At 38.1% G+C, this 13,830-nt stretch overlaps 1 long non-coding RNA gene across 2 annotated transcripts; it reads left to right on the forward strand.

Moving 5' to 3' along the window:
• The first annotated feature begins 4,389 nt into the window (after positions 1-4,389).
• On the forward strand, positions 4,390-6,150 carry LOC127143020 (uncharacterized). Of its 2 annotated transcripts, none has more exons than XR_007814173.1 (3): positions 4,390-4,666; positions 5,762-5,889; positions 5,988-6,150. It is a non-coding gene; the product is annotated as an uncharacterized LOC127143020 (long non-coding RNA). The 2 variants fall into 2 exon arrangements; XR_007814172.1 differs by lacking the exon at positions 4,390-4,666 and adding an exon at positions 5,400-5,664.
• The last annotated feature ends 7,680 nt before the right edge of the window (positions 6,151-13,830 follow it).

The following is a 13,830-nucleotide window of genomic DNA, read 5'->3' on the forward strand; positions in this document are numbered from 1 at the left end:
TAATCAACCGCTTTCTACTGCTTCACCCAGCTTAACACACATACACGCACACACCGGACACACTTCACTGCCATCCTTAGACCTCAAATTTCTTCCTGTTTTTCAGTTCCGCTGCTTAGATGTGACCCCTGGTAACCTTTATGGCCTGCCTCCTGCCCTGTATGTGTGCTTGTATGTGTGTGTGTGTGTGTGTGTGTGTGTGTGTGTATAGACTGAAAAAGAGATTGTGAAGCGCGCTGGGGAAATTCTCAGTTCAACTTCGTTCTTACACAAACATTTTAAAAATCAAATCCTGGAACATATGAGTGTGTGTTTGCATGTGTGTGTGTGTTTTAGAGCTCCAGCAGTAAATGAACATTATTGTCAGTGAGCGTCACGCTTCTTTACACACTATTGCATTTACATGTCAAACATGATGCTCCCCAGGAAAATTACAGTGAATCTCACACTACAAAGAATATGATCATGATAATTACAAGTATTTGCAAATAACTTAAATTTATCATACTGATGATAATGATAAATTTGTAAGATAGAACTGAAGAAAGACTATAATAATAATAACAACAACAACAACAATAATAATACACAGCTGGAGAGAGCTGTGTACAGTTCGCGTCACTGGTGTAGAGATGAAGAAGATGAAAGCGAACCAGACATCTGAACATGAAAGCAGTGCAGTGGAAACAGAGAAAAGGTTGAAGTGGGGTTCAGAGAACTGGAGGGCAAATCGAGACTACCGCAGACTTCAGGCAGAGTTGCCACAGGGCTGCGGTGACAGTGTTCTCACACCAGTCACTTCCTCAGCCTTCTCACGCTATGAGGCTCACTATTGCTCTGTGTGCACATTTGACTGCGCACTGACTCCTTATGAAAGCATCAAACCCAGCCTGTGTTCTGAGATGGACTGGGTTTAAATACACATCCAGCTAGACTGGAAGAGTTAGAAAATGACTCGGATAACAAGAAAGAACAGTGTACATGGTATGTTACTGTTTTAGTTGAAGCTGATATCTAGAAAATGCCATAGCAGACAGTGCTCAGGACTAAAAATAGCAACTAAAATAACTACAATGGCTTAAAGGTGTGGTTCACGCAGCCACTGTGCCTGAAAAAACATCCTGTTATTGGAAGACTGCAGGTTGGATAGAGTGGACTTTGCCTTTTATTAAAAACCTATACTATGAGGACCTCTAGAGGGTTGTACTGGATACTGCATCAGGCAGCCAGCAGATAGGAGAGAACAGGTAAACTGTGAACTGCATCAAGCTTTTTTAAGGCAAAAAAAAACCCAAAACAAAATCTGGTCATCTTTCCAGACTCTGCCTGCCTATAGTATGTGATAGAGAAAACTGACAAAATTAAAATAAATGATTTTATTTTACTAAGATATGCTAAAACTAGCCTGGACAGATGTGTTGGTACTCTTAAAAATATTATAAATCATTGTTTTCTAATCATGTTTCAAACTAATTGTTTCACCTCAATTAGTGTCACAGGTGTTTTCAATCTGTTTATCAGCCAATCAGCCTCTATCCTTTGACTGTCTTTCTTCCTCCGTTTTCTTCTTCTTACGTTTTTCTGCCCACTAGGAGAACTTCTTTTTGATGCCATCCATATCCTCACTAACGGGAATGATGTCAAATGAAAGGTACATCAGTGTAGTCCAATGATTTTGACTTAATTATGCCACAAAAACACAAGCCACAGCTTATCATTGCAGCTTATTTTATTCTTATATCCTGCACTTATTTTTAAGCATATAAGGGATACAGACAGGTGATTTTAATTCTCCTCAGATGAGGCTGAACATTCAGCTTTGGGGCCCCCTAGTGGCTTGTGGGGCTCTATGCATTTGCATAATCCGCATACAGCAAGACTTGATATAAAATTGTGGCTAGACACAGTCACACTGATAGGAAGTGGTCAGCACAATGACTGAAACAGGTATGGGAGGAGTTCTTTATAGTTAAATACGAGCTTGAACTGTGTTTTTCTGTCCGGACGTCGCCATGTTGATGACGAAACCTCTCAGGGTGAGGAGTGACGGTTAGAACCCACGTGCTGTCAGAACGGACCTGAAGTTTCCATGGTTGCCATGGTTTTCTCAGGAGCATCGTTCAGAACTGCTCATCATTCAAACACAAACAACCTCCAGACGATCAGGAAAACTTTCTTCTTTGCACTGGATGATTTCTTTGAGAGAAAGACTTCGAACAATGACTGCGCCTCGCACCTGAGCATCTACCTGACGGCTCCTGTCACTGACCTTTACCTGCAAAATGTGAGATTTATTTAAAAACACATTTTAAACCCATGTTGTTTTCAATGCAAAAAGTTTTCAATTGCCGTTGAGTCCAACACCGACTAATATTAGCAATATTTTTTAGTTTGACTCTTGACTAAAGTTTGCATAAAGAAACGAAATGCTCATTTCTTGGTTGGTTTGTCTGCTAAGTAGCAGTCTACGAATAAAAATAACGTTCCCATATGTTCTAACTTAAACCATAAGTAATACATGTAATGGCAGTAGTTTTTAATTCTCATATATTTTGGATGTATTTTACACAGAACAGCACACAGATATTAGTCAGTTTTATGTCACCGTGTCCCAAACCAGTACACACAGTTAACAGAGAGATTCTCTAGAAAAAGTGTGGACTTGATAAACTGTTTCCAGTAATTGTATAATCGATTAGTGGATTGCCAGAAAATTAATTGATAACTGATTAATAATTTAAATTAATTATCTAAATAATCTTTGGGGCAAAAGTGGCAAAAAAAAAAAGAATCATTTGTACCAGCTTCTCTAATGTGAACATTTGTTATTTGTTTTATTAATTTCTGACATTACACTGAGCAATTAATTGATTATTAAAGAAAATATAATAATTTACTTTGTGTTAAGTATGATTTGATGCATGCCATTTATTTTTATGGTTTATTTTATCTCATAGTTCTGAACTTTGCGGTACTTTATTTCAGTGATGTGTTAAAGTTACTATGGTAAGAGTTAATGGTGTGTTTATGTGGAGCAGAGGTCTAAAGATTGTATTTGTTTCCGCCAGATACAGTGGGTAATGCAGTAAATATTTCATGTCATCATCAGATTTCATGCAGTGATGAATGATACTTCTGTTTGCCTGATTTGTAATTGTTAGTTTCCCATCTTTTCTGTTTTTCTTCTAGAGAGAGGAGAGGAGGAGGAGGAGGAGGTGGAGGGCAATATGAAGAGTGCACCTTCTCCATCACAAAGAAAAGCATCAGTTTATTTCATATTGTCTAAATGATACACATGAACAATCCATCTGTTCACATTAATCATTGAAAAGTGAAGTATTATTCCTCTTGTCTGCATTTTTTAGAGAGAGGAGAGGAGAAGATACGACTGAAGAGAAGAGAAAAATCAGAGTGGAGGAGAGGAGAGGAGGTGGAGGGCAACATGATCTGTAAACTGTCTCATGAAAAAGGTAAAGATCCATTTCTCTCATGTTATTATCAGATTCTATGAAGTTCATTATTAAGTTTTTAACTGTTACTCTCTTTTGTTTGTCATCTGTTTTACAGAGAGAAACAATTAGAGACATTAAAAGACGAAAAAGACTTTAAAAAGAAGAGAGGAGAAATTAAAGTAGAAAAAAGGAGAGGAGAGGAGGTGGAGGGCAATATGTCCTGTAAACCCTCTGATGTAAAAGGTAAATATTTCATGTTAGCATCAGATTTCATGCAGTGATGAATTAAACCTCTGTTTACCTGATTTCTAAAGTTTGTAACTACAACCTGTTTGTCTTCTGTTTTTCATTTAGAGAGATGATGAGAGAGGAGAGGAGGAGAGGAGAGGAGAGGAGGTGGAGGGCGATATGTCCTGTAAACCCTCTGATGAAAAAGGTAAATATCCATTTATCTAATGTTATTACCAGATTTTATGAAGTTCATTGTTCGAAGTTTTTAACTGTTTTCTCTGCCATTTATTGTTGCAGAGATGAGACTCAGTTAGATAAAAGAAATGTGAAAAGATGAGGAGAAAACAGGAGGAGAGGAGGAGGGGAGGTGGAGGGCAACATGATGTGAAAACCTGTTCATAAAAAAGGTAAATATCCATTTATCCTCCAGATTTTAAGTTCATTTAGTTCATTATTTTAAGTTTACTGTCGTTTGTCTGCTCTTGATTTTTGCAGAGGAGAAACAGAGAAGAAAAGAGACATGAAGAGATGAGGAAAAAAGACTTTAAAAAGAGGAGAGAAGGTGGGAGGGTAACATGTAAACCCTCTCATGTAAAAGATAAATATTTCATGTCATCATCTGATTTCATGCAGTGATGAATGATACTTCTGTTTACCTGATTTGTAATTGTTAGTTTCCCGTCTTTTCTGTTTTTCTTCTAGAGAGAGGAGAGGAGGAGGAGGAGGAGGTGGAGGGCAATATGAAGAGTGCACCTTCTCCATCACAAAGAAAAGCATCAGTTTATTTCATATTGTCTAAATGATACACATGAACAATCCATCTGTTCACATTAATTATTGAAAAGTGAACTATTATTCCTCTTGTCTGCATTTTTTAGAAAGAGGAGAGGAGAAGATACGACTGAAGAGAAGAGAAAAATCAGAGTGGAGGAGAGGAGAGGAGGTGGAGGGCAACATGATCTGTAAACTGTCTCATGTAAAAGGTAAAGATCCATTTCTCTCATGTTATTATCAGATTCTATGAAGTTCATTATTAAGTTTTTAACTGTTACTCTCTTTTGTTTGTCATCTGTTTTACAGAGAGAAACAATTAGAGACATTAAAAGACGAAAAAGACTTTAAAAAGAAGAGAGGAGAAATTAAAGTAGAAAAAAGGAGAGGAGGTGGAGGGCAATATGTCCTGTAAACCCTCTGATGAAAAAGGTAAATATCCATTTATCTAATGTTATTACCAGATTTTATGAAGTTCATTGTTCGAAGTTTTTAACTGTTTTCTCTGCCATTTATTGTTGCAGAGATGAGACTCAGTTAGATAAAAGAAATGTGAAAAGATGAGGAGAAAACAGGAGGAGAGGAGGAGGGGAGGTGGAGGGCAACATGATGTGAAAACCTGTTCATAAAAAAGGTAAATATCCATTTATCCTCCAGATTTTAAGTTCATTTAGTTCATTATTTTAAGTTTACTGTCGTTTGTCTGCTCTTGATTTTTGCAGAGGAGAAACAGAGAAGAAAAGAGACATGAAGAGATGAGGAAAAAAGACTTTAAAAAGAGGAGAGAAGGTGGGAGGGTAACATGTAAACCCTCTCATGTAAAAGGTAAATATTTCATGTCATCATCTGATTTCATGCAGTGATGAATGATACTTCTGTTTACCTGATTTGTAATTGTTAGTTTCCCGTCTTTTCTGTTTTTCTTCTAGAGAGAGGAGAGGAGGAGGAGGAGGAGGTGGAGGGCAATATGAAGAGTGCACCTTCTCCATCACAAAGAAAAGCATCAGTTTATTTCATATTGTCTAAATGATACACATGAACAATCCATCTGTTCACATTAATCATTGAAAAGTGAACTATTATTCCTCTTGTCTGCATTTTTTAGAAAGAGGAGAGGAGAAGATACGACTGAAGAGAAGAGAAAAATCAGAGTGGAGGAGAGGAGAGGAGGTGGAGGGCAACATGATCTGTAAACTGTCTCATGTAAAAGGTAAAGATCCATTTCTCTCATGTTATTATCAGATTCTATGAAGTTCATTATTAAGTTTTTAACTGTTACTCTCTTTTGTTTGTCATCTGTTTTACAGAGAGAAACAATTAGAGACATTAAAAGACGAAAAAGACTTTAAAAAGAAGAGAGGAGAAATTAAAGTAGAAAAAAGGAGAGGAGAGGAGGTGGAGGGCAATATGTCCTGTAAACCCTCTGATGTAAAAGGTAAATAGACATTTATCCAATGTTATTACCAGATTTTAAGTTCATTTAGTTCATTATTTTTCAGTTTACTCTCTTTTGTCTGCTCTTGATTTTTGCAGAGAAGAAACAATTAGAGAAGAAAAGAGACATGAAGAGATGAGGAAAAAGGAGGAGAGGAGAGGAGGTGGAGGGCATTATGAGGAGTGAACACTCACATATAAAATGTAGGAAGCTAACATGTCTGAAAAGCAGTCTGAGCAGCTTTACCTGACATGTAATATCTTGAGAAAAAAAAGAAAGGTTTTCTCCTCTTGTGTTTTCCTTTGCAGCCAAGAAAAGTCTGACCTGCCACTTCACAAACTTCAACTGAACTATGTTTCCACAAAGACTTTTGTCATGATCAAACTGTTCAAATACAAAGTGACAACAAAAAGAAATGTCTCAGTTTGGTTTCTATGGTTCATGTTTTACCACATGGTTTTACATTTGCAATTGATGCTATATGTTGGAAAATCAAAGACTTTGTACTTTTATAGTATTATAGTATTACTGAGTGAGTACCAGGATCAGTCCAGGAGCTGACTGAGTGAAGAGCTGCTGTTTTAGTAAATCAGATTGTGAATATGCACAGATTGCAGCTCTGAAAACCACAGCGCGCATTTTGCACAGTGAGAGAGAGATGGAGAAAATGTGGTAGAACACATCAAATGGCTGATTTAGTTTAGCAGTGCGACGAAGGTCCAGCAGCCTTTTTACAGGCTGTAGCTGAAGAAGAACCTGGTCAATAGTGACAGCAATTGTGTGTCAGTGTCAGTGATGAGAGAACTGGTCTGTATTCAGTTAGAAATGCTCATTCTTGTTGAGAAAAATATCAAAAAATCAATGACGTTAGTAAAAATAGCAAAATTATCAATGTGTTTGTTTGGTCTGAGGTCGTCTTTAGAATTATTTAGACCTTTCTTCTTGTGACCTAGCAACCCAACAAACTGATGGGCATAAACATCCACTCTCTCTCTGTGTGTGTGTGTGTGTGTGTGTGTGTGTGTGTGTGTGAGAGAGAGAGAGAGAGAGGGGCCAGCAGAGACAAAGGATTAGGGTGAATAGTCGCTTCAGCAGAGCACAGAGGAGGCCAAATCAGTTTGGGCTAATTTCAATCTGAAACTCATTACGATTATGGCCCAGAGTTCAAACAATTACCCCCCCCCCTTCCTATTATTTCCAGTTTCTGCCACTAACAGTTAGAATGTGGCCTCAGAATAGAGGGACATTATCACCGGTGGCTGAGTTTTAATCCAAAGTGTGGGCTGCTTTATGCTAGCTTGGGTTTTGCAGTTGTTTCAGAGGACTGAAAAATGTTTTCATAAAGAACCGCATAGTCTTAAATAACAGTTCAGCATTCTGGATAAATATGTTCATTTGCCTACTTTCCAAGAGTAAGATGAGAAGATTGTTTAGCCTAGCTTAGCATGACCACAGGAGGCAGAGGAAACAGTTAGCCTGCTTTTGTCCAGGCTTGTTCAAACACAGGTCTACTAACAGTCTCATATACATATGTTATACATATGTTATGTTATATTATATAACATATGTTATATATAAGTACTCATTTACAAATATTTTCTGAAAAAAAAAAAATCATGCAAATTGTTTTCTATTGTGACATGAATTTTCAATGTCACATTGAAATCAAACCACAAAACAAAGAGGTGTACTGCATGTCAGTGTTGTCCAGCAGAGGGCAGCACAGACCTGACACAACTACATACAAAGCAATGTCAGTAGTTTTCATGCAGAGGTGCAAGGGAGCCTTTTTCTTTTTAAGAAGAAGATGCATCATCATCATCATCCTCCTCATCATAGCCAAGATGAAAAACAGTCAACTGTCCAATCACAGCTTTGGGGGCGGGACCATGGGCAGAGCTTACTGGCAGTGACATGAGCTTGCATTAAACCAGTGTCTTGTGGGGATGCTACCATTGGCTGTGTGTAGTTTAAAGAGATGACTGTACTGCAGGAGGCTGCACAACAACAACAACAAGCAACCAGCACAGGTAGTGTGTGTGTCTGTGTGATGGCAGAGCTGGAATAATGCCAGTCGCTTTGTGAACATCTGACCCACAATTTGACAATGGACAAACTATTTTGCTCTTGCATATGGTCAGAAAGTACCATCTACCCTCATCAGTAAACCATTCAGCAATAATGTTGAACAACTCACACTAAATTATCAACAGTGCTGACTTGAGTGGTTGTGCGACTGCAAGTAAACATAACTAAGACTAAAGTTCCCTGAGAGAGCTTTTCTCCTCAGTATTCTCCTGACTGTAATTTCTTCTTAATGCAGCACTTTGCTGTGTAGTCAGAACAAAAGTGACACTTACAGTTACTTAAAGGTGGCTGTACGAAGTTTGTGGTTTGCTTGCTCAGTAACATTATCAGACAGCATGCTTGAGTCAGTGATGTGTCATCAGTGCAAACATGCAGACATCTGTGTGTCATGAATATTCACACTTCAAAGTGAGAATCAAAACCATGAGAGAAATGAAATGTCCTTCTCAATACTGTCAATAACAGTCCAACAGTATTCCATGGTACATGTAGATTGTAGTCTGTAACTAGTTCCTGTTTCATTTGGCTTTATGATAGTAATTTATATTATTTTTTATATTTTAGTATGAAGACTGAATTCCTGCTCACTGGTTTTGAGTGTAACTGCTGGTGGTGTCAGAGATGCAATTGTGTGTCATTTCTTTTAATTCACTGATGTTTGTATTATTACTATTATTACTATTACTATATTATTATTATATTATTAGTGCAGCAGCCTCAGAGCAGCCACAGGCACAGCTGAGGCCTGTCACATTCACTGATGGTGATGTAAGTGGTGTGTAATGCTGAAGAAAGTCACACCATCTGATTGTCACAGGGATGCCCTGTGACTTCTATCTTAAACTTTAGAAACAACGCACAGTGTTTGTCCACTGCAGTCACTTTTGCATATTAACCAGCCAGCAGGTGACTGTGTGTTTGGTGATTAGTATAAAGTACAGGTTGCATTGTGTTGATGTTCACTGATGCTAGAGTCACACAGAAACATAGGAACTTGAAAGAAGCCTGATAGAAGTTTGGGTGTTTTAACATCTGTATTTGACTGACTTTGTGTTTCTCACCTCTCCTCCTGACTGCACTTTGTTATCCTCTGGTTTGGACTCAGGAAGTGCCAAACCAGTTTCTCCTCATTTGGAATCCTTTTATGGCCAAAGTCCCAGGGAATGTGCCAAGTGTGGTACAGAAGAGGGGGGACGTTGGGAGAGGTTAGCAGAATATATTGATTTCAGGCAGTCTGAGATCTTGTGTGCTCTTTTAACAAGTTTAGTAATGTTTTTTACTGTTAACTTATAATACTTATTTATTGGATGATGGAATTAATTCATTGTTTCATTGTGGGCAGAGCTGTGGACAATATAAAGGGGAGTTGGAGCCTCTCCCAGGAGAGTTTCCTCTGAAAAATAAAGAACTTCGGCTGTTGAACAAAATTAAAGGCCCCTTCTTTTTCCCTTCACTGTTCAACCAACCTTACACTGATTTTGTATAATATATTCATCTTGTCAAAGAGAAATGAAAAATTTATAAAATATCCCCACACATCACCACACACCTTACTGTGGCTACTTTTGCCACAGAAAAAAGGAGGAATGGAAACTAACTGCATCACCGGATTGTTAAAGGGAGAGGGAGCAGCAACAGCACTTAATGGTAGCATGGCCACAATGTCAGAAACATTTAGAAAAATGAACACTATACTACATAGGGTTTTATAAGATTTATGGTATATAAAAAAATAAGGTTCCGTGCTACCATCAACACAAACACAGGTAGCCATCACACTGCACCCACCTCCATGTTGGGTGAGTCTACTCTGGCTGGACGGACAGCACTGACGTTCATCTGAGGAAATGACTGGTGGAGGTCCTGTTTCATTTTTCAGGTGCCTCATGTTACTGATTTTTGACACTGACATGATCAGACTGTGAGAGGGATATCATCGTAGGGTTACAGTGTATAAACCCATCATTACAGAGATGACTGCACATTTGAGAATTCAATTGTGCAAAAACCATAGGCAGAGATGTGGGAAAGAGTCAGATGAGTCATCCATATCCATCCATATTCTGGACAAGTCTCTGCTTTGGCAGCAGAAACAATCTTATTCCACTCTGATTCCACTAACCTTAAAGATATCTGTTGATCTTTACTATTTGTCACTTTATTTTAACATCTTTTTTTCCTGTCAGGATCCTGTAGGAATGATGATTGTAGTTTTCTGATGTAGTTTTCCAGTGATCTGATTGGTCAGTAGATGTGCTGGTTTGATCTTTGATCCTCTGGAGTTAACTTTCCCAGAGCAGGTTAGTTGTGCAGTGCAGTTAGTTGTGGTGATTAACTTGAAACACTGAAAACCCAGAGTTAAACCTGAAGTTACCTGACTAACCTCAAATCCTGTTGGTGTTACAAGGGGAAAGGTCTGCTGCCGTCATAGGGGCGTGGTGTAGTGGAAGGGATGTCTCAGGGCTGTGGCCTATTTCTTTCTGTGTATGAGAATCAGCAAAATCTTACTTATTTTGCCATCTCAGTTAACTGGGATTGACTGTGTTCACCAAGCACCAGACATGGCGAGATTGTCTGTGTGTGTTCATGCAGTCATGGCCAATTTTGATTTCTCCAAAACCTTCCAGTCCCCCATTTTTTTCCTCTTTTCTCCTTTTCCTGGCATTGAATTTCTTTTTATTTGGTCGCATTGGTGATATTTGTCCATGTATCACTCATTCCAGGAAAGCATACTGCAGTACATCCAACTGGTTGGTGGGAACAAGAAGTGAAGAAAAACAGGGGAACAAAGGTGTTACAGACAACATGAGAAATAAATAGAGGACTGAGAAAAATGTAGAGAGAGTGAATGAATACCTTCCTGTTTCATAACCCATGTTTATTTAGTGAGTATATGAGTGCATGCATAATTTACAGAGCAGCTTTATTGCAGCTGCTGCTGCTTTGTTTGTGGGAAACACCCTTCAAACGTCCCCAGGGAAATAGAGGAGCCATATCACATCAGATCAGTCTCTGTGCATCAGAGAGTGTATTCATGCATTTATGTATGTATGTGTTGGAGTGTGTGTTTTTATATTTATGTGTGAAGTCATGCACTGGTACCTTCAAAATCTGTTACTGTTACAGTGTTTAATCTCACTGATAGAGACCATTGTTATGTAGTATGTTCAACCAGTGGTGCAAAACACTCATGGACAAAACCAGTCACTGATCACCGATCACCAAATCACTGCTCATTAGAGACAGAGTTAAGGACTCTTAACCATAAGAGCCCACGGTCAAACAGGTGTCACCAACCCTTTCAATACTGTGGAAAGTTCCTTGTAGTTGACTTTTAACTCATGAAGTCCCCAAGAAAAAAAAAAATATATATATCTATGTGTGTGTGTGTGTGTATATATCACTAACTTTGTATGGAGACAGTTGTTGCTGGTCACAGTTGTTGTTTAGTAACGCCATCTGATCTGATCTTAGTTTTTAAATTCAAATCTTTCTTTCTCCACTATTTCTTCAAGGTCACTTTAAATGTGCTCTGTGAAACATTCATTTTCAAGTTTGTGGGCAGATTATTCCACTATTTCTGCTTTACAGAGATATTTTTCCCCACTAGGCTATTGAAATGAAAAAGTATAACGTTTGTGGATCTACCCCGTGTAAAGTAGGTGTGATCATATCTTAGCAAGTATTTGGGTACCATTGTGTGTGTGTGTGTGTGTGTGTATATATATATATATATATATATATATATATATATATATATATATATATATTTACATTTTACAAGTGAGTGACGTCTTAATGTAAATCGCCTTTTTACAAGACATGTGTGTGGATGGACCTTTAATATAACCCGTATCAATTTATGGCCTATTATTTGTTTTTAAGGTGTTGTGATAATCTGGTGAACCAGGAGATGGCAGCGTAATCAAAAAATTAATAAAAAATAACTTTGAACCAGAAAGGTTGAAAACTTAATTCTTTGAGTTAATTTTGGAGAGGGCTTTTAAAGGCATGTTTTCCCCCGATAGGAATTCATCTGAAATGCAGCCAAGATAATATACATTGTCTTTAGCAGTTACATGGAACTCTCCAACTCTGACTATAAAATTTAATGCTAAATGCTAATTTGATTCTAGAACCAAAAAGAATGGCTTCGGTTTTTCCCAAATGATGGGACAGTTTATCATCTGATAGCTATGTACTTACATTTTGAAGCTCCTCAATGAGAGTGTTTCAACCACTGTTTTATCTTTATGTGCCAACATTAAAATGGATTTGTTGGCAGGCATGTAAGAAAAGATTCCATGAGGAAACTACTTTTAAGTCATCTATATGTATTAGAAAAAATAAAAGCCCAGTGTACTAACCTGTGGCAGCCCATATTTCATGATTCTTAGCACCTGAGTACAGTTTGACAGGTATGAATGAACCCATTTCCAGAGGCCAACTCACTGAACTTAATTTTATTAATAAAATGCTGTGATCTACTGTATCAAATACTTTCTGCTAACATACAGCCAGCTATATAATGAAGGCCAATGTTAACTTCTTTCCAAAATGAGGAAACTTCACCAGAGAGGGAGTTGAGGGAGTCAGCTAAGGGCAGTGCAACTTTGCAGAGTTGGATTCAGCCCAACCAGATTAAAATGTCAAAATTTGTTAAATAATTAATGTAATGTGAAGTAGGGTTATTTTCTCAGAAGCTGTTTTTTTTTTTTTAAATTGTACGTATTCTTACTAACTAAAAACAAAATGTCAATCAATGATAGATTCACAGTATATTAATATTCTAATTGTTTAGAATGACTTTCATCTTTAACATAATGTTAAAGAGGTACTTCTCTGTGGGGACTACCCCCCAAAAACCCAGCATGTTGGAGAGCCAGGTGATCAAGTAAAATCTAATTATTGGAATTATATATACTGTATTTTGCAGGTGATGGCTATGCAGATCTCTAAAAAGTAGGACAGCTTGAAAACCAAATACGAGGTAAAACACATGATATGGCTGGACACTGAGATGGGCTAGTACTTGTGGCTATTATGTTGGCTATTAAATGTAATGTGCCTATTAATTAGTTATCTACCTGTTTGATTAACTAACTTAACATTTGAGGTGAAAGCATTTATGAGTAACCACAAAGTTGAATGGTCTATTTGCCTATTCAATATGGGTCACTATGCATTCTGCCCTAGCTTCCCAATACAGTATTGCTCTGTTTTCCATGGTGTTAGAAGTGTTGGAAGAATCCACCGTGGACACAGGCATGGCCATGGCTTGCAGACTGCTGCTGAAGCCTCATCCTCTGGATGTTAAGAGCTGAGAATGTCCTTCCTGCCTGGCAGTGATAGTGAAGAGGAGTCTTTGCCTTCCACCTGCGCCGCAGCCACCCACTAAAAGACCAAAGATGAACCCCTATCATCCCTTTTTCAGAACAGCCACTTCAGACACAGGTACATGCATGTAAATGCAACATGATGTTTGTTCTTTACAGTGAGGCAGCCATGGTCACAGATATATGACAAACACTGTGTGAAAGAAAAGGCAAATTCTTGGTTCATTTATGTGCAAACAGAAATGTTGAATTATTGACTGCAACCAACCAAAATATAACAGGAAAACATTTATTCACTTTACAAAAGGAAATAGTAATGATCCTGGTGACGGACATTTTGGGGCTGACACTCTTGCTGCCAGGTCTGATCTTGTACTGCTGACCTCCTTGCACAGGTGGTGGTGGTGGTGGTGGCACTAGATCCTCCTCCTCATCTGGATCCAGGATGTCCCCAGCAGTGATGCAGATGTAATGGAGTGCTGCATACACTGCGTCAACATTAGGAGCGAAGGTGGAT

This window comes from Lates calcarifer, linkage group LG11 (assembly GCF_001640805.2).
Source record: "Lates calcarifer isolate ASB-BC8 linkage group LG11, TLL_Latcal_v3, whole genome shotgun sequence".
NCBI lineage: Eukaryota > Metazoa > Chordata > Actinopteri > Centropomidae > Lates > Lates calcarifer.